The sequence below is a fragment of the Balaenoptera borealis genome (genome assembly GCF_965194805.1).
Source record: "Balaenoptera borealis genome assembly, chromosome: 17".
In the NCBI taxonomy this organism is placed as follows: Eukaryota; Metazoa; Chordata; class Mammalia; order Artiodactyla; family Balaenopteridae; genus Balaenoptera; species Balaenoptera borealis.
In genome coordinates this window covers 41,343,563-41,365,318 of record NC_138876.1, presented here as the reverse complement: position 1 = coordinate 41,365,318, position 21,756 = coordinate 41,343,563, and the positions used below count along the sequence as shown (strand labels likewise).

The 21,756-nt window shown below is 40.7% G+C and overlaps 1 long non-coding RNA gene across 2 annotated transcripts in view; it reads right to left on the bottom strand.

The window, feature by feature from the left end:
• Positions 1–21,419, bottom strand: part of LOC309614700 — a 68,768-nt gene extending 47,349 nt beyond the window's left edge. For both annotated transcript variants that reach the window (XR_014236365.1, XR_014236366.1), the window contains exon 1: positions 20,448–21,419. This is a non-coding gene — a long non-coding RNA (uncharacterized lncRNA). The remainder of the gene's footprint in view (positions 1–20,447) is intronic.
• Positions 21,420–21,756: the final 337 nt, after the last annotated feature.

Below are 21,756 nucleotides of genomic sequence, written 5' to 3'. Positions count from 1 at the left end.
ACCCAAAGCAATCTACAGCTTCAGTGCAACACCTATCAAATTACCAATGGCATTCTTCACAGAATTAGAACAAAAAAATTCACAATTTGTATGGAAACACAAAAGACCCCGAATAGCCAAAGCAATCTTGAGAAAGAAAAATGGAGCTGGAGGAATCAGGCTCCCCTGACTTCAAACTATACTACAAAGCTACAGTAATCAAGACAGTATGGTACTGGCAGAAAAACAGCAATATAGATCAATGGTACAGGATAGAAAGCCCAGAGACAAACCCACACACATATGCTCACCTAATTTATGACAAAGGAGGCAAGAACATACAATGGAGAAAACACAGCCTCTTCAATAAGTGGTGCTGGGAAAACTGGACAGCTACATGTAAAAGAATGAAATTAGAACACTCCCTAACACCATACACAAAAATAAACTCAAAATGGATTAAAGACCTAAATGTAAGGCCAGACACTATAAAACTCTTAGAGGAAAACAGGAAAAACACTCTTTGACATAAATCACAGCAAGATCTCTGTTGACCCATCTCCTAGAGTAATGGAAATAAAAACAAAAATAAACAAATGGGACCTAATGAAACTTCAAAGCTTTTGCACAGCAAAGGACACCATAAACAAGACGAAAAGACAACCCTCAGAATGGGAGAAAATATTTGCAAATGAAGCAACAGACTAAGGATTAATCTTCAAAATATACAAACAGCTCATGCAGCTCAATATCAAAAAAACAAACAACCCAATCCAAAAATGGGTGGAAGACCTAAGTAGACATTTCACCAAAGAAGACATATAGATGGCCAAGAGACACATGAAAAGATGCTCAACATCACTAATTATTAGAGAAATGTAAATCAAAATTACAACGAGGGTGCTTCCCTGGTGGCACAGTGGTTAAGAATCTGCCTGCCAATGCAGGAGACACGGGTTCGAGCCCTGGTCTGGGAAGATCCCACACGCCGCGGAGCAACTAAGCCTGTGCGCCACTACTGAGCCTGCGCTCTAGAGCCTTCGAGCCACAGCTACTGAAGCCTGCGAACCTAGAGCCCATGCTCCACAACAGGAGAAGCCAGTGCAATAAGAGAAGCCACCGCAAGGAGAAGCCCATGCACCGCAACAAAGATTGGCCCCCGATCGCCGCAACGAGAGGAAGTCCGCGCACAGCAACGAAGACCCAACACAGCCAAAAATAAATAAATAAATAAATTTATAAAAAAAAAAATTACAACGACGTATTACCTCACACTGGTCAGAATGGCCATCATCAAAAAATCTACAAACAATAAATGCTGGAGAGGGTGTGGAGAAAAGGGAACCCTTCTGCACTGTTGGTGGGAATGTAAATTGATAGAGCCACTGTGGAGAACAGTATGGAGGTTCTGTAAAAAACTAAAAATAGAACTACCATATGACCCAGCAATCCCACTACTGGGCATATACCCTGAGAAAACCATAATTCAAAAGGACACATGTGCCCCAGTGTTAATTGCAGCACTATTTACAACAGCCAGGACATGGAAATAACATAAATGTCCAATGATAGATGAATGGATAAAGAAGATGTGGTACATATATACAATGGAATATTACTCAGCCATAGAAAGAACAAAATTGGGTCATTTGTAGAGATGTGGGTGGACCTGGAGTCTGTCATACAGAATGAAGTAAGCCAGAAAGAGAAAAATATTGTATATTAACGCATATATGTGGAATCTAGAAAAATGGTACAGATGAACCTATTTGCAGGGCAGGAATAGAGACATAGACATAGAGAACAGACATGTGGACACAGGGTGGGAAGGGGAGGGTGGGACTAATAGGGAGATTAGGATGGACATATATACACTACCATGCGTAAAATAGATAGCTAGTGGGAACAAGCTATAAAGCATAGGAAGCTCAGCTCGGTGCTCTGTGACGATCTAGATGGGTGGGATGGGGGGTGGGGGTGGGAGGGAGGCCCAAGAGGGAGGAAATATAGGTATACATATAGCTGATTCACTGCACTGTACAGCAGAAACTAACACAATACTGTAAAGCAATTATACTCCAATTTAAAAAATTTGATTGTGGTATCATTTCACAATGTACAGACATACCTTGTTCAACTATTGCAACTGGCAGATATTGTGTATTTTACAAATTGAAGGTTTGTGGAAACCTTGCATCAAGCAAGTCTATCTGCATTATTTTTCCAACAGCATTTGCTCACTTCTGGTAATTATCACAATATTTGCCTCTGTGTCACATTCTGGTAATTCTCACAATATTTCAAACTTTTTCATTATTATTATTTTTGTTATGGTGATCTGTGATCAGTGATCTTTGATGTTATTACTATGACTTGCTGAAGGCTCAGATGATGGCTAGCATTTTTAGTAATAAAGTTTTTTTTTTTGGCTGGGTGGCTTGCGGGATCTTATTTCCCTGACCAGGGATTGACCCCTGGGCCCTTAGCAGTAAAAGCACAGAGTCCTAACCACTGCAATAAAGTATTTTTTAAATTAAGGTATGCACATTGTTTTTTTAGACATTATGCTATTGCATACATAATAGACCACAGGAGAATGCAAACATAACTCTTACATGCACTGGGAAACCAAAAAAAATTATGTTTTGTCTGTATTAATTATGGTTTTCACATTAATAATTACTTACTTGGGGGACTTCCCTGGTGGCGCAGTGGTTAGGAGTCCGCCTGACAATGCGGGAGACGTGAGTTCGATCCCTGGTCTGGGAGGATCCCACATGCCGCAGAGCAACTAAGCCCGCACGCCACAACTACTGAGCCTGTGCTCTGGAGCCCGCGCGCCTAGAGCCCATGCTCTGCAACAAGAGAAGGCACCGCAACGAAGAGTACCCCCGCTCGCCGCAACTAGAGAAAGCCCACGCGTAGCAATGAAGACCCAACACAGCCAAAAATAAAGAAAGAAATAATTAAAAAAAAAAAAATAGGTACCATACTTTGGGGAAAAAAATAAATAAATAATTACTTACTTGGAAAATAATGTTATTAGGTCCTGGGATTAAAAAATCATTGATGATTCACTGGTTTATATCCTCATTTACAGTTAACTTTACTAATTTTTACTTCATTTTGGATCACTGTTTAATAAAGATACTTTAACAAAGATACTCTTCTGTTTGTTTTAATGAGATATTTAGGGTTATAGAAATGTTTGCCCTAATAAAAGTCTACTTGAATATTGCGATATTCACTTTATTGTGGTGATCTGGAACTGAATCCACAAGATCTCCAAGGTCTGCCTGGTATATATGTGTATCAAGACATCATGTTGTACACCTTAAATATATGCAACTTTTATTTATCAATCATACCTTAATAAAAAATAACACATTAATCTCATAAAATAAGTAAAATTGTAAAACATGCCCCCATCTTTTTTTTCTGGCCGCCCGACACGGCTTGCAGGATCTCATGTCCCCACCAGGGACTGAACCCAGGTCACGGCAGTGAACTCACAGAAGCCTAACCATTAGGCAACCAGGGAACTCCCAGCCCCCATCTTTTTAAAAACTGTAATGTAATTTAACATATGTAATGTAATATGGGGTTTGTACAGTTTTTAAAAGTTTGGAGAAGTCTTCTCAGAGTTTTTTGAGAGAAGTGACCATTTTTTCCCAAATATCTTCACTGATTTTACCAATTTTAGTCACTGTAAAAAAATCAGTTAGAAATGTTTTAAGTAAAAGAGAAATCTTCAAATCTTATTCATTAGAGATAAACACTATTACAGTTTCATACACTTCATCCTCCCAGTCTTTAGAAAAATTTCAAATTGGATTATATATATATACCTTTGTAATCTGTGTTTTTTCCTTCTATCAATAGATTTTGCCCATCACTTATGTCAATACATAGAAAATTATACTGTTTTTATACCACATCAAATTTCCAAAATTTTTACTCTTAAAAACAATCTATGGGGCTTCCCTGGTGGCGCTGTCGTTGAGAATCTGCCTGCCAATGCAGGGGACACGGGCTCGAGCCCTGGTCTGGGAAGATCCCACATGCCGCGGAGCAACTAGGCCCGTGAGCCACAACTACTGAGCCTGCGCGTCTGGAGCCTGTGCTCCGCAACAAGAGAGGCCGCGACAGTGAGAGGCCCGCGCATCGCGATGAAGAGTGGTCCCCGCTTGCCGCAGCTAGAGAAAGCCCTCGCACAGAAACGAAGACCCAACACAGCCAAAAATAAATTAATTAATTAATTTAAAAAAAACAATCTATGATAATATTGTAAATCAACTATACTTCAATTTTAAAAATCCTTTGAATTATCATTAAAAAATATTTGTGATGAACAATCTCTCTTTCTCTCCTTGGAACATTCATATTCAAACATTTAGTAAATATTTAAAGTATAATTGCAGGTTCAAATATTTGCTCCCTCCCCCAAAAAATCTTGATATTTCTAAATGTTACTCCAGAAAAGTTCTACTACTTACACTCCCAGGAACAGTGCATGAAATGGTGGCTTGTCTGTTGTTGTTCTACTAATCGTCTGGTAAGTGCCTGCTGCTTTCTCTGCTGTGTAGATCTTCATGGAGTCTCTTTGGCCACCTTGAGTTTGCTAACCTTACACTATCATAGGCAGTATCCTCTTCTATTTCTTTAGCACATTTTATAAGCTTGTGGCTTAAAATAACATTTCTGTCATTAAGACATATGTCTGAGTTATACCACTTTTTTCTGTCCGTGATTTTGTTAATTTGAATTTTCCTTTTATTTTATTAATTAAGCTAGTGGTTTCAATAATTTTTTTCCAAGCCATACTGTTTGTCATCAATTACATAAAGGCAAAAAATAGAATTGATAAGCAAGCCAATATAGTTCTTTTAAAAATTAACAAAACTAATTTTTCAAATCCCTAATTTTATATGAAATATGTCAAAATGTTAAGGTATGGCTGAACTGGGTTGTAAATGAAACAGATACTTTGTTTCTTTTTATCATCTTTAGCAGAGACAATTCATCATTAGCTTCTTTCTTAAAAAATTTTTTTATGAATATTTTAAAAAATTATTTAAGAGCAAAGAGATTTTCTTCTAAATACTGACTTAACAATATCTGATATGTATTATACCTTACATTTTTATTTTTGTTCTTAAGAAAACTGATATTTTCATCTGGATTTGCTTTATTACTTAGGTCTTATTTAAGAGACTATATGTATATATACATATGCACACACACATTACACATACATGTATGAATGTATTGATTTGAAAAAACACTGCACTAAAAACATATTTAAATTTTGTTTTGTCATTGTCTAAGAATGTCCTATATAGAAATATTATCTTGAGATATTAACTGTATCTTTGTCCTATAATACAGGATAAAATTCTGTGAATCTCACAACTACACTTGCGGAGAGTGTGTTCCCCATGTTCTACCAGTAAGATCTTTTCACATGAAAGTCTACCATGAATTTTCCAGTTCTGTAATTTAAATTTTTCAGTATTAGGAGAGTGACATATTAACTTTTCAAGTATACTCTACTGTTATGGTTCCTTTTTATCTTTCACTCTGCCAGCTTTCCAATGGGTTTGGTAGCTTTGTGATTTGGTTCATCCAGGCAGTGGGAACAATGTGTACAAAGGAGGTGCCAGACCATACACTGGTGGGGTACCTGTGTGGTTTGGTGGGCCTAGAGGATAGAGAGTAAAGGGAGGAAGGGTGATGGCCAGGAGAATGGGGAGAAAAAGGAGGCCAAGGCCTCAGTAAGATCAAAGAACAGTTGCCTTAGGAGGAAAAGAGGCCCTATATGGTCTTGATTAAGAGGATGCGCTTGGGAGCCTAAACTGAGTATTCCCTTAGCAGCTGTGGGGCCTTGAACAAGTCACCTAACCTCTCTGAGCCTCAGATTCCTCTGTAAAGTGAAAAATAATCATAGGGTTGTGAGGATTAAATGAGATACACTACCTGTAAAGCAATTAGCATAATGTCCAGTACATAATAGCTGATCAATAAAAATGTTATTTTCATTAAGGAAGTTGGAAAGCTTGGAGGTTGTCTGAGGTTTAAGATTTCAGATGCAGAATTATTCTTAAGTATAAGTAATTGTTTCCTACACATAAGTAATTTTTTCCTAATTTTGTTTATTAAGGAAATTTCCATATCATTATATCACTTGCCCATTATAGCATGTATTCACATTGTATTTTAATTATTTGCTTCCCTAATGTAAACCTGGGGCTCTGAAAGCTGGGATGGGCCTCATTCTTGTTTATATTCTCAGTGCACCAGGCATTTTGTCACTCCCATAACATTTGTTGAATTGATTTTGGAAGTCATTCACACAGAAGCTGATGACTAAGGTAAACAAGAAAGATCTCCAGGAGAGAACTTTGGGTCAGGAACTGCGCACTTTCCTAGAGACTAACAGTCTACAGATTTGATTTCTGTTCTCATTAACTGTGCACTTACAAGTCTCGCAGAAACATATTTTCACAATGTTACCATCTGCTGCATTCATTACTTGGCTTCATGACTGCTGCCTGTTTATAAAATTGATAATAAGTACAGTGGTGATTTATTAAAAATTAAAAAAGAGCAAACGTAGGGACTTCCCTGGTGGCACAATGGTTAAGAATCCGCCTGCCAATGCAGGGAACACTGGTTCGAGCCCTGGTCCGGGAACATCCCCTATGCCGCGTAACAACTAAGCCCGTGCGCCACAGCTACTTTGCCTGCGCTTTACAGCCCGTAAGCCACAACTACTGAGCTCGCGTGCCACAACTACTGAAGCCCACCTGCCTAGACCCCGTGCTCCTCAACAAGAGAAGCCACCACAATGAGAAGCTCGTGCACCACAACAAAGAGTAGCCCCCACTTGCCGAAACTGGAGAAAGCCCGTGAGCAGCAATGAAGACCCGATGCAGCCAAAAATAAATAAATAAATTTATTAAAAAAAAAAAAAGAGCAAACCTAACAGTTCTCTGTTGCCTTATTGTTTACACATAGGTAGAGGCAGCTGCCCCCTAAGAAGTCAGACCTTCCTGTCTCAGAAAGGGGTAATAGAAAAGCAACCAATTAGAGGTAACAGCGGGGTACCCAAGCCGACTTAGCTGCGTACTAGCTGTGTGAATTGAAGGAATCATTTAACCTACCCAAATCTCACTTGCCCCATCTGTAAAATGAAGATAATACTTCCCCTACCCTTTTTAATAGATTTGAGTAACAAATGGAATATTGCATGTGAAATCCTTAAATACTGCAGAGTTCTCTTCTATTTAAATGCAAGACAGTATCCTCACTCATTCACTGGAGCCTGGTTTTTAAGCTCTTTCTAAAATGTTGCTACTAATAGCCGAGTGGAAATGCTTCAACTCAACATTGGACGCTGTGACATATATTGAGAGCACACTTTACTTATTCACTGCCATATCCAGTGCCTGGCACAATGGCAAAAAGTAAGTGCTTGATAAATATTTGTTGAATGAAAGAAGGGAGGTATGAAGCTGGGCAAGTAGGTACAAACAGTAGGTTTCTGGCTTTAAACTGTGTGACAGCAGGGCAGAGTAGTGTGAATGAAGCATGCTGATCACCTTAGGCTTTTTTTTTTTTTGGCCACACCCGGCTGCTTTTGGGAACCTGTGCCCTCAGCAGTGAAAGCGCGGAGTCCTAACCACTGGACCACCAGGGAATTCCCACCTTAGGCTTTTTTTTTTTTCTTCTGTAACTTAGACAAGTCTTTTTCCTATTTATTTATTTATTTTGGCGGCGCTGTGTCTTAGTTGTGGCACTCGGGCTCTTAGTTGCAGCAGGCTGACTCCTTAGTTGCGGCATGCATGCGGGATCTAGTTCCCTGACCAGGGATCGAACCCGTGTCCCCTGCATTGGCAGGCAGATTCTTAACCACTGCACCACCAGGGAAGTCCCCCACCTTGGCTTTGAAAGCAGGATTTCCAGAGTGAACAGAGTTGGTTGTGGCAGACAAAGATGAAACTATTTTCCTTCTCTGTTTTGTTCCAACTCAAGCAAATTCCTTTGTACCTTTGTCTAACCTAAGGAGGTAGGAAAAGGCTTTAGGAGAGGGTTTGAATCAGCATTTTGTCTGAAAATATTTTTAGTTAGTGAAGCACCATCAGTTAACAATATTTAACAATAATTAAAAATGGAACACACTTAGCAGATAGTACCACCCTTACCACCCGTATCTAGACTGCTTCCTCTCCTGTGTCTCCTAGCCTAGGGAATTGCTGGCTGCTCCAACCTGGTGCTTTTCCTTCTTTATGCCTCTGCTCTGCCACCAATAATCTTTCCTTCCAACTGCCTGCTAAAGTCTTAAACTTCTTTCAAAGATTTCAAAGAATTAATTACTGGATCAACAAGTATTTATTGTGTTCATTGAGTACCTCCAATGTGTAAGGATGAAGGAAGTTCATAGTCTAATTCTAGTAGGGGAAGAAATACATATGAACACACAATTTTAATGCTATATGATAGGTACTTTTTATACACCAGCTTTATTGACATATAATTCACACACCATAAAATTCATCCTTTTACAGTGTACAGTTCCATGGTTTTCAGTATATCACAGAGTTATGAAACCAACATCACTATCTAAATTTAGAACATTTCATCACCCCCAAAAGAAACTCCAGGTTCATTAGCAGAAATTCCCCATTCTCTTCTCCCTCCCAGCCCCTGGCAACCACTAAACTACTTTATGTCTCTATGGATTTGCCTGTCCTGGACATTTCATGCAAATAGAATTATAAAATATATGGCCTTTTGTGACTGGCTTCTTTCACTCAGCATAATGTTATCAAGTTTCACCCAGGTTGTAGCAAGTATCAGTACTTCATTCCTTTTTATAGCTGAATAATATTCCATGGTATAAATATACCACATTTCTTACAGTTAGGTCTATGATCCATTTTGAGTTAGTTTTGGGTACAGTATAATGGAGGAGGCCTAACTTCATTCTTTTGCATATGGCTATCCCATTGTCTCAGAACCACTTTTAAAAACACTATTCTTTCCCTATTAAATGGTCTTGACACCCTTGTAGAAGATCAACTGACCATAAATTTAAGATTAAAAAAATTTTTTTTTTAATTTTATTGAAGTATAGTTTACAATGTTGTGTTAAATTCTACTGTATAGCAAAAGGATTCAGTTATACATATGTATATTCTTTTTCATATTATTTTCCATTATGGTTTATCACAGGATATTGAATATAGTTCCTTGTGCTACACAGTAGGACCTTGTTGTTCACCCATTCTGTATATAAGAGTTGCACCTGCTAATCCCAAACTCCCAATCCATCCCTCCCCCAACCCCCCACCTTGGCAACCACAAGTCTGTTCTCTATGTCTGTGAATCTGTTTCTGTTTCTTAGATAAATTTGTTTGTGTCGTATTTTATTTTATTATTATTTTTTAAAAATTTAATTAATTAATTTATTTTTGGCTGCATTGGGTCTTCGTTGCTGCATGTGGGCTTTCTCTAGTTGTGGTGAGCGGGGGCTATTCTTTGTTGTGGTACGTGGGCTTCTCATTGCAGTGGCTTCTCTTGTTGTGGAGCATGAGCTCTAGGCACGTGGGCTTCAGTAGTTGTGGTGCACGGGCTCAGTAGTTGTGGCTCGCGGGCTCTAGAGCGCAGGCTCAGTAGCTGTGGCGCACGGGCTTCATTGCTCCGCGGCATGTGAGATCTTCCCAGACCAGGGCTCGAACTCGTGTCCCCTTCATTGGCAGGCGGATTCTTAACCACTGCACCACCAGCAAAGCCCTGTGTCATATTTTAGATTCCACATATAAGCGATATCACATGATATTTGTCTTTCTCTGGCTTACTTCACTTAGTATGATAATCTCTAGGTCCATCCATGTTGCTGCAAATGGCATTATATCATTCTTTTTTATGGCTGAGTAGCGTTCCATCATATATATGTACCACATCTTCTTTATCCATTCATCTGTCGATGGACATTTAGGCTGTTTCCATGCCTTGGCTATTGTAAATAGTGCTGCTATGAACATAGGGGTGCATGTATCTTTTCAAATTATCATTTTCTCCAGATAAATGTCCAGGAGTGGGATTACAGGATCATATGGAAACTAAGAGTTTCTTTTTTGATTCTCAATTCTATTCTATTGATCTATATGTCTATCCATATACCACATTGTCTTAATTACTATAGCTTTGTAGTAAGTTTTGAAGTTAGGAAGTGAGAGTACTCAAACTATTTTCTTCTTTTTCAAGATTGTTTTAACTATTCTGGTTCCTTGGCCTTCCATATGAGTTATAGGATCTGCCTGTCATTTTCTGCAAAAAAGGCCACTGGCGTTTTGATAGGGATTGAATCCATAAATCAATTTGAAAAGTACTGCTACCTTAACAACACTCAGTCTTCCAGTCTATAAACATGGGATGTCTTTCCATTTATTTAGGTCTTCTTTAATTTCTTTCAGCAATGTTTTATAGTCTTCAGTGTACTCATCTTACACTTTTGTTAAACTAATTTCTAATTATTTTATTCCTTGTGATGAGATTGTGAATGGAATTGTTTTTTAATTTAATTTTTGGGTCATTCAGGACTACTGTATAAAAATACAACTGATTTTTATATATTAATCTTATATGCTATAACCTAGTTGACAGTTTTTTTATTTTTTTAATAACTTTTATTGAAATATAGTTGATTTACAATGTTGTGGGGTTTTTTTTCGTTGTTTTTTTGGTTGCATTGGGTCTTTCTGTTGTTCAGGCTTCTCATTGTGGTGGCTTCTCTTGTTGCGGGGTCTAGAGCGCAGGCTCAGTAGTTGTGAGTGGCGCATGGGCTTAGTTGCTCCGCGGCATGTGGGATCTTCCCCAGCCAGGGCTTGAAACTGTGTCCCCTGAATTGGCAGGTGGATTCTTAACCACTGCACCACCAGGGGAGTCCTTGTTGACAGTTTTTTAGTTCAACTTTTTTTATGTCAATTCCTTAGGATTTTCTATTACAATATCATGTCATCTGTGAATAGTTTTATTTCTCCTTTTCCTATCTGGATGTCTTTTATTTTCTTTCCTAATTTCTTGGGCTAGAACTTTCCAGTATAGTGTTGAATAGAAATGGCAAGAGCAGACATTCTAGTCTTGTTCCTAAACTTAGGGAGCAAGCATCCTGTCTTTCACCATTAAGTATGAGGTTAGCTGTGGGTTTTTCATAGATGCTCTTTATCAGGTTGAGGAAGTTTTCTTCTATTCCTAGTTTGTTGAGTGTTTTTATCGTAAAAGGGTGTTGGATTCTTTCAAATGCTTTTTCCGTGTTAATTGAGATGAGCGTGTGATTCTTGTCCTTTATTCTATTAGTATGGTGTATTACATTGATTTTTTTTGTATATTGAGCCAATCTTGCATTCCTGGGGTAAATTCTACTTGATCATGGTGTATAATCTGTTTAATATGTTGCTGGATTCAATTTGCTTTATTTTCTATATTCATAAGAGATACTGGTCTGTAGTTTTGTTTTCTTGTGATTTCTTTATCTGGTTTTGGTATTAGGGTAATACTGGCTTCACAGAATGAGTTGGGCAAGTGTTCCCTCTTCTTCCACTTTTCAGGAGAGTTTGTGAAGGATTAGTCACTTCTTCTTTAAATATTTGGTAGAACTACCTGTGAGCCATCTGGGTGGATAGGTTCTTTAAATACTATATGATAGGAAGTTTGAGCAGTTGTGGGAGGTTGGATGAACAAGTGACCAACTCTGCCTAGAAGAAAGGAAACTGGAAAAAGAGGAAACAATAAGAGTTTTATTTATATAGCTGATATGTTCGGGGTAAGGAGAATGAGAGGAAAGGGGCTGGAAAGACAGGCTGGAGACAATGAAGCAGGACACTGAATGTGTGATCCAGACCCTCACCAGAGATAATCTGCTACTTCTCCTATGTGGTTGTTCTTGCCATTGTTTTGAGGGCAGGGGAGGTGAGGGAGGTTAGTTGAGTTTTTTTTTTTTACTAAAGAGCAGAGCCACTGACCAAATGATGGTGGAAAGTTAGCTAGCAGACAGTAAAGATCACACTTCAAGTGGAAGAATGTAGTTGAAGCCTGAGTGTCCAATAAGGAAGATGGAGAGCTGATAGAGTAGGTACAAGTTGGCGGAGGTAACAAAGTGAGGATAGAAAATGGGTTAGCCACACTGGTGACCTAGGGGTTCAGAAAAGCATTCCTGTGCAGATCATCTGCTGCAGCATCCTTATGCTTATGCTTTCTCTGGGCTAGGGCCATGTTCTTAAGGGGTCCACACCTCACCAAGCTCTTTGAACTTTGCCTGTTTTACCAGATTTCAGTCTCCTTAACAGCAGAGATCATGTCCTGCGTGTCTGTATCTTCTACAGAGAGATTTACTAAAATCAAAAGAATGCATCCATTAAAATTTCTTTGGGGCTTCCCTGGTGGTGCAGTGGTTAAGAATCTGTCTGCCAACTCAGGGGACAGGGGTTTGAGCCCTGGTCCGGGAAGATCCCACATGCCATGGGGCAACTAAGCCCGTGCGCCACAACTACTGAACCTGCGCTCTAGAGCCAGCGAGCCACAACTACTGAGCCCACGTGCTACAACTACTGAAGCCCGTGTGCCTAGAACCCGTGCTCCGCAACAAGAGAAGCCACTGCAATGAGAAGCCTGTGCACTGCAACAAAGAGTAGCCCCCACTCACCACAACTAGAGAAAGCCCGCGTGCAGCAACGAAGACCCAACGCAGCCAAAAATAAATAAGTAAATAAAATAAATAAAATTAAAAAAAATTTCTTTGGACAGTTTAAAAAAACAGAATGGCTCATCTAAAGTCCACCTCCTACCTCCTGCCCCACCACCAAAACTCTTCTGAATTCTCAATGTGTCAGGCACTAGCTCCAGAATCAGACTCCAGGAGAGTAAGAACTGTGTCAGCATCAGAGGTGGACTCCCAAGTCTTATTTCCATCCCCTAGGCTGCAATGAAGAAAGAGCTCTCAACCAAAATGTCTCTTCCCTACCAAAAGAGATAACTGTAACCAAAACCAGCTACACAGACATCTCTGAGTCCCATCTAGAAATCCTGTTGTATTCTCAGAGGGAGCACACTGTCTGGGTAGTCATGGACACAACAGGGAAAGAGCACTGGGTTGGGAGCCAGGAGACCTGAGCTCCAAGTACAGTCCTGCTGCTAATTAGCTGTGTCACCTTGGTTGGGCAAGTCACTTAACTTCTTTGACCTCTTGTGAAACAAGGATGTAGGAATAAAATTTTCAAAAGTCTCTTTCTAATATGAAAACAGTAAACTTTGATGACACATTTGATACTTATTTTAACTACCATGCTATTTATAACTATTCTAGAATGTTACTTCTTCTAATGGGTCTCAAGGATACTTTATAATTCATGATTATCTTGTAAACAAGCTTAAGTATAAAATGCAGATTACTTTATAAAATTTAAGGTGTGATATTACTAAACTGTTAAGTCAGTTTACTGTAGCTTTGCTTTTGTGGCTTATTATTGGTCATGTGTATGTGTTGAAGCTCAACTCTCATAAGGAGATAGGTTTTACTTTGTGACAGTTTGCCTATTCCATTTTTTAAAAAAGATTTCTAAAGTATAAAAGTGGTTCACGTTGAGTATAGTATAGTGGCTAAACACAGTTTCTGGAGTCAGAATCCCTAGGTATAAGTCCCAACTCTGTCAGTGCCACTTGTCATTTTCACCAAGTTATTCTTTTTTTTTTTTTTTAAGATTTATTTATTTATTTTTGGCTGTGTTGGGTCTTAGTTGCCGCACGAGGGATCTTCGCTGAGGCATGTGGGATCTTTTGCTGTGGTGTGCGGGTTTTCTCTTCTCTAGTTGTGGCATGCAGGCTCCAGCGCACATGGGCTCTGTAGTTCACTGCACGTGAGCTCAGTAGTTGTGGCACGTGGGCTTACCTGCCCCGCCACATGTGGGATCTTAGTTCCCTGACCAGGGATCGAACCCGTGTCCCCTGCATTATAAGGCAGATTCTTTACCACTGGACCACCAAGGAAGTCCCTCACCAAGGTATTCTTAACCTCCGGTTTCCTCAGTTGTAAAGTGGGGGTTAAAAAACAGTACTTTTAAGTACCTGTGAGAATTAAATGAGATAATGCTTGTAATGGTGTTTGGTATGTAGTGATGATTCAATAAATAAAAGCTATTTTATTGTTGTTATTTACATATGTAAGGAGAAAGATCTCCTTTCTCTTCTCTCTGCCATCAACTTCCTCCCAGGGAGTAAGTCCAAATGATTTTTTTTTTTAAAGATGTCTTACATTTTTAAAAAAAAATTAATTAATTAATGTATTTATTTTTGGCTGCGTTGGGTCTTCGTTGCTGCACGCAGGCTTTCTCTAGTTGCAGTGAGCGAGGGCTACTCTTCCTTGCGGTGCACAGGCTTCTCATTGCAGTGGCTTCTCTTTGCTGCAGAGCATGGGCTCTAGGCGCGTGGGCTTCAGTAGTTGTAGCACTCAGGCTCAGTAGTTGTGGCTCGCGGGCTCTAGAGCACAGGCTCAGTAGTTGTGGCGCATGGGCTTAGTTCCTCCGCAGCATGTGGGATCTTCCCGGGCCAGGGCTCGAACTCATGTCCCCTGCATTAGCAGGCAGATTCTTAACCACTGCACCACCAGGGAAGTCCCCAAATGATTTTTTGTGTTGCCTTTCAGAATGAAGATGTGATTCAAAATATTGTTTGCAGAAATGAATTCTGATTAAAATCAGATATTTCCCCTACTAGCTAAAGCAGGGATACCAATTTGGACAAGAAAGGAGCAGTTCTTCTATTTCAGAAGTGTTTATTCTTCCCTCTAAGGCTAGCAAAACTGATAGATACCCTCACCAAATTTCTTTCCCAAGTTCTAAGCATGAGCAATTCTACTGGTTGTTAAACTGCATATAAAGAGAATTTAACAATGGGAATGAAACCAGCCATAAGGACAGTGACCAATAATTGAGAGTCTAGAATTTTAATAAAAGAAAGTCATTGTTCACGTGAAATAGATAATACAGTGCAGCATTTTAAGTATATAGTCTATAGTGGTAACCACTAAGGGCTTCACTACCTGGGAAGCATCATAGATGGATCTGAGATGTTACAGATATACAAAGAGTATATATTTTATTCCATAGCTCCAGTTCAATTTGAAAAGGGGAGCAACATGACTGAAGTTGGCTTTTAGACTTTAAAAAATGGTGTTTAGGATTAGTAAGTACTTGTTATTTACGAACGAGGAGGTAACTACCAAAACAGAAAAACAGCTTAATGTGGATAGTAGCTGCCTCTGGGAAGCAGGAATCAGAGTGCAGGGGGAGTGCAGTTCTTTATTATAAACCATGTGCAACTACTAGATTTATAAAATGATGTATTTATATTACTTTGACTTAAATAAATATATATTAATTTTAAAACAAGTGAGTTTTAGGAAAATCAATTTGTTAATAATTTTCAGAAGCGATCAAGGCACTGGGCTACAAAACCCTGGCATATAATTTTCCCAATGTGAGGCTGAATGAGTCAAAAAAGGACAATGTGGCAAATTTTTCATAAAGCTGATTCATACAACTAATATAAAAACTGTCCTTTTTTCTGAGATGAGACTTTCTTTTTGGTGTTAAAATAGCCTTTCTTTTACGAAATAAAGGAGACAGTAAATGGTAATTGGTTTTGTTTTGTTTTAAAATACCCTTCTTGGGAATTCTCTGGTGGTCCAGTGGTTAACACTTGGTGCTTTTACTGCCTTGGGCTGGGGTTTGATCAGGGAACTAAGATCCCACAAGCTGCACAGCACAGCTAAAAAATAATAATAATAATAATAATCCTTCTTAGCAAAATTAAAAATTGAGGGACTTCCCTAGTGGCGCAGAGGTTAAGAATCCGCCTGCCAATGTAGGGGACACAGGTTCGAGCCCTGGTCTGGGAAGACCCCACTTGCCACGGAGCAACTAAGCCCGTGCGCCACAACTACTGAGCCTGCGCTCTAGAGCCCACGAGCCACAACTACTGAAGCCTGCGCACCTAGAGCCCGTGCTCCGCAACAAGAGAAGCCACTGCAATGAGAAGCCTATGCATCGCAACAAAGAGTAGCCCCTGCTCGCCGCAACTAGAGAAAGCCCACACGCAGCAACGAATACCCAATGCAGCCAAAAATAAAATAAAATAAATTTTTTAAAAAATTGAAATTCTTTCTATGGCAGTCACTGTTCCCTCCTTTTTGGTTTAATTTTAAAGGTCTGTGAAATCCAGTATTCCTAGAAACTACTGGATGTGTGGGAAAGGTTAGAGCACACAGTGGACGGTTGCAGCCATTGGAAAGTTTCTGCAGTTTTGGCCCAGAAAAGTCACATGAGGAATGGAGCGGGAGTGAGTGTGGAGACTCCAAGGGACTTGGTGAAAACGTAGACATGGGGGGTGGGGGGGTGGGGGGGGAGTCAAGGGTGATGCCCAAGGTCTTGCCTTCTCCTCAAGCACCCTCAGTCTTTATTTCCATAGCCAGCACCCCTCCCATCACAGGCCTCTGCACACTGTGCTGCTGAGACAGCTCTTTCCCTCTTCCTTACCCGCTCCTACCTCTGCTTATTTCACTACTTGTGGATTTTAATTCAAATACTGCTGCTCATTGGCCTCTTTCTGGTCTCCCTGATAGTGTTTATGTCCCCTTGTGCAATCCCAGAGCACTGTGTACCTTAAGGACACTAAACACTGTTTGCAGTGATACATCTGTTTTTGTGATTATTTGTGCCCCCGCTTAGTATGGGCAAGGACCCTGTTTGTGTTTATTCCCTATTGATTGTGTTTCCAGTGCCTAATACCTTTCTTGCCTGGTGCATGGTATGGTGTCAGTACATAGTTGTTAAACAAATGACTGAATGTATCCATCAGGACTGACACTTTGTATAGACTTTTATAGTCATTTAGGAATCTCTAGGTGAGAATGCACTGACATGCAAATGAGATATAGGACTCTCATAAAAATTATCTTAATTGTCTTCAAATGGCGGTGTCCACCAAGTAAACTATCTCAACAGCACTTTAAATACTACAAACAGACACACAGCAGGGCAACAATGATTTCTTGGTCTTTGGGTTACATTTTACCAGAATAACAAAACTGGCCCTTTATCAATCAAATAGGTGGATGAGTAGGCAAAGTACAGGGGAAGCAGAGGAACTTAGGAAATAAGAGTAACAAAACTTCTTTCCTTCCTAAAAATCTTTAAACACTCCCATCAACCCACCTTGACTTAAAATATAAGGTCTGCTGCTGTTCTTTCCTCTCTGACTGGATTTTGAGAGAGGCAGGGAGGTACAGTCATCCCTTGGTATCTGTGGGTAACTGGTTCCATCCCCGCCCCTCCACATACCAAAATCTGAAGATGCTCAAGTCCCTTACATAAAATGACGATAGTATTTGTATATAACCTAGGGCAATCCTCCCATTTACTTTAAACCATCCTTAGATTACTTATAATACCTAACACAATGTAAATGCTGTGTAAATAGTTGCACTTTCTGGAATTTTTTTTCCCTAGTATTTTCAATCCTTGGTTGGTTGAATCTGCCTGTGGATGCAAAACCACAGATACGGAGGTCCGACTGTACTCCAGAGCAAAGGACTTGAGGCCGCGAGTGAGGAGGGAGGAATTCCTTAGGTGGCATCTTCTCCTTGGATGCCCAGTTTAAATGGATCAGTTCTGTGGTCCCCAAGGAGAAGACATGTCTTGCCCAGATTCATGGCACATTTCCCTAGGTGTAGTTTTTCTGTGCATTTTCCTACCACCGACAGTAAAATCTTATTTAATGTTTCATCCTCACTTGATGGTGTCTTTAGTCCAACCTAAGGCCAGAGCCTTTGTGGTTGTTGTCTGGAGAGACCCCTCCTCTTGGGGAGATTCCTATTTTGTAGTAACCTTCCTGGTTCTCAAGTTTTTTTCTTTAAAGAAGACACTTCTTTATACATTTCCTCTCCCCTGAAAACCTATGAAGTGTACATTATCATAATCCCCATTTTTACAGGTGAGAAACTGAGTCCTTGTAAGGCTAAGGAACATGCCCACAGCCACGAGGTAGCACATGGCAGGGCCGATTATTAAACCCATACTTTGTCCACACAGATCACCTATAATAATTGCTATAATAAAGGTTCAGACCAGTAATTTGCTTAAATGTGTAATGCACTGAGTAATTCATAGAAAATTATATATAATGTATTTAGTTACCCTGACCATCATTTCCCCCTACCTCTCCACTTCAGAAAGATTGGATTAGTCTAGGGAGTATAAAATGTGATCTCTTTTACAACTTCATCCAATACAAATAACTAAGAAACACCAGTGGCTTGTGGTAGCCTCAGAATAGAGGCTTTTACTTTGATTTGCTCTTTTAAAAACTGAGATATAATTTACATACCATAATATTCACTTTTTAAACTGTACAATTCAGTGGTTTTTAGTATATTCATGTTTGTACAACCACCACCACTATCTAATTCGAGAACATTTTCATACTTTGATTCCTTTTTGAAGGCTGTTTTCTTACAGGTATAAGAGAACAACTGAGTACGTGCAAGTGAGAACTCCAAGAAAGATCTAGAGACCTCAAAACAAAACTGGAGCCAGCAAATGCAGTGCTGCTACTGTAGTCTTTAAAAGAGAGCTGCATTGCAAGTAATAAGAATATGACATCTAGGTACCACTGTGTCAGTTGTCAGGCCACGGTGGACACGTTTGTCTTCTGTCTAGTTCAAGAGCTGCTTTCTAAAAGTGGTAAGAGGAGAAGGGTCCAAGGAGAGTAATGAAGATAATTAAAGGATAGTAAGATTCATGATGAAAACTTTAAAGAGCTTGCAGTAATTTAGTCTAGTTATTTAAGAAAACCTTTAAGGATATGAAATGATTTTTATACAGAAAATAGTGACCTTTTCTTTCTCCTTCTTTCACTAAGGAAAAGACAAAGAAAATGGATTCATTCTATACTATGGAGGATTAGGTTAACCTAGAAAGTCATGAGACAGACCCTTTGTTAAACACCAAATGACGGTGGCAGCAAAAAGTCCTCTGATGCTTTAAAAAAAATTTTTTTTAAGTTGCAAAAAACAGTATAAAGAATTCCTTCACTCAGATTCTACAACATTAACATTTTATACATTTGCTGTATCATTCTCTCTCCATGTATGTATATCTATATATGTATATATTTTTTTCAGAATCGTTTGAGAATAAGTTGTAGACAATGATTTCCCGTTATCACTAAATACTGGGTACTTCCTAAAGCAAAGGATATTCTCTGCTGAACCACAGTCATATTACAAAAATTAGGAAATTAACAGTGATACAATATTATTATTTAATGTTCAGACCTTATTCAATTTTTTTCCTATTGTCCCAATAATGTCCTTTAAAGGAAAAAAGAAAAAAAAAGTTTGTTCTGGCCCAGGATCCGTATTGCATTGAGTTGTCATGTCTTGTAAATTCCTTTAATCTGGAATAGTTCTTCAGAAAATAATTTCAAGGTCTTTCATGACTTTAAGAATTTTAAGAATACAGGCCAGTTATTTTGCTGCCTGTCCTTCAACTTGGGTCTCTGCTGCTTTTAACAAAGATTCGCTTCTGTTTTGAGAGTTTTAGGTGTGGTCTTGAGTGAAGACCATCGGTAAAAGGAGCCTCTCTTCTCAAGGTTCCTCTCTCGTACAGACTGTTCCTGCTATATTAGAAACGTTTGTAGCTGGTGGGATGGACAATAAAACGTTTTTGTATTCGGAACTGATCTTTTTGTATTACATAGTTTTCTCAGCATCCCTGCATTTTACAAGAGTTTAATTTCTTTAACAGAAGCAGATCCGTCTGTTAGCAAAACAGGCAATAATAATAATTGTATAATTAGCACCTACTCTTTTAAAAAACATTTGAGACTTAAATTACCTGTAGACTCCCATTTTCATAATCTCACCGTTGCAGTGATGAACTATGCCCTAGCTCAGGAGACAAAGAGCTGCAAAAATGGGTGTGTGTTACTCATTAAAATCATTCAACAAATATTTGAGTACCTGGTGTATGTCAAGCTCTGTTCCCAGCCCTCGGAATACATTCGAGAACAAAATAAAACAAAAATCCCTGGCCTTGTAATCTAGTTGGACAAATTAAAATTTAAATTAAAAAAATCGCACACCAGGAATCCGACTTCTTAAAGAGGAAGAAGACAAGTCTCTGAGAAAAGGGACAGCTCTGAGGTTCGAGTCTAACGTGGATAACGCCGCTGAACCCCTGGCTGGTCATCAAGTTCTCAGTTTATCCAGACGCGCTACTCAAATGATTAATCCGAACACCAAAGACCTGAAGGGACCGGCGGGGCAGGACTTCCTGAGCTGTTCTAACCACTCTTTCAGCAACAGTCTGCCGCCCGGTGTGGGGCCTGACCGCCCCGCGGGGACCACGCACCTGGTCTCGCGCCCCTGCGCGGTGGTACCTCCGGCGCCCGGCAGGGCCGAGCACCTGGGAATCAGTCGCGCACCGAGAAAGCCCCGCGGGGAGATGGCTCTGGAGAAACGGCTCCTCCGGCGGCCTCGCCCACTGCAGTGCAATCTGGGTGGTTTTTCCAGGTCCCTCCCTGCCTTGTTCCGCGCCCAGCCCCTGCCCCCGCGGCGCCTGCGGGCCCGGGAGGGTGGCTGGGAGACACGAGGACTAGGCGGGGCTGCAGCTGCGAGCTAGCTGAGGGGCGACGGGGGACTTTTTCCGGCCCCCGCACCCTTAAGTCCACGAGCCGAAAGCACGCGACGCTGGAACTCCAGCTGCGGACGAGGGTGGTACCCAGCACCCTCGTGGGCCCTTGCAAAGCTGCCTGGCCCTGGTAGAGTCCGGCCTTCTCCCGCTCTCTGGGGACGCGAGCTGCGCTACCTGTGCCGCGACCGTCGTCGCCAGCACCCTCTCCAGCCAGGAAGCGCGGCGCCGTCGGCCTCAGACTCCTAAAACCCTTCCGCCACCTCCCCACGCAGTCCGCGCTTCCTCCGCGTCAGGAAAGCCGCATCTCCAGCTTCCCCTGACATGCGTCCTGAAAGGTTCTCAGATTTGCACCTGGAGTGGGTTACTGGCCTGATAGGTGTCTGGTTGCCCGTTTTCACATCAGGAATAAAGGGCTGGACACCTGGAGCCGAATTAGTAGTACTTCAGACGGAATTGTGTTCCCAAGAAGAGATCAGTTTCAAATATAAAAGCCGAAGAAACTTCATCTCTAGCGCTTTTCTCTCGAAAATGTCAACAGGACCCACCACACTGCCGTCCGACTTGGTGGCAGGGCGATGGGGGCGGTGGAGGGCGGGCGGAGGTGAGCGTTCAGGCCCCTGGGCAGATCTAACTGCGCTAGGTAGGGAGACCGCTCGGGAACTTGGCCAAATCGACACAGAAGTACAAAGGCGAAGGTATGAGGTAGAGGGCGGGAGATCAGAGCGGGGACCTGTGGAAAAATCTGGCTTTGGCCTGATTTAGGAAAACATTAGGTACTGTAGATACATTTCATTTAGGGCCCAGGGCAAATCAAAGGAAGTGGGCCCCTGCCCGGGAGGAGGCTCCAGTCTCGAGCTAGAAGCCAGGACCAAACAAGGAGTAAGCAATTAAGGGAGTAGTTGAGAGAAAAGGGCGTGAGTTCCATTGTGCCTGAACTTCCTCACGGGGGACCCCCTGCTGCTTTGCGCGACGCAACTGAGTCCTCAGGCGTCACTTGGTGGCTGGGCGTCCAGCCCCGCGAGTTCCG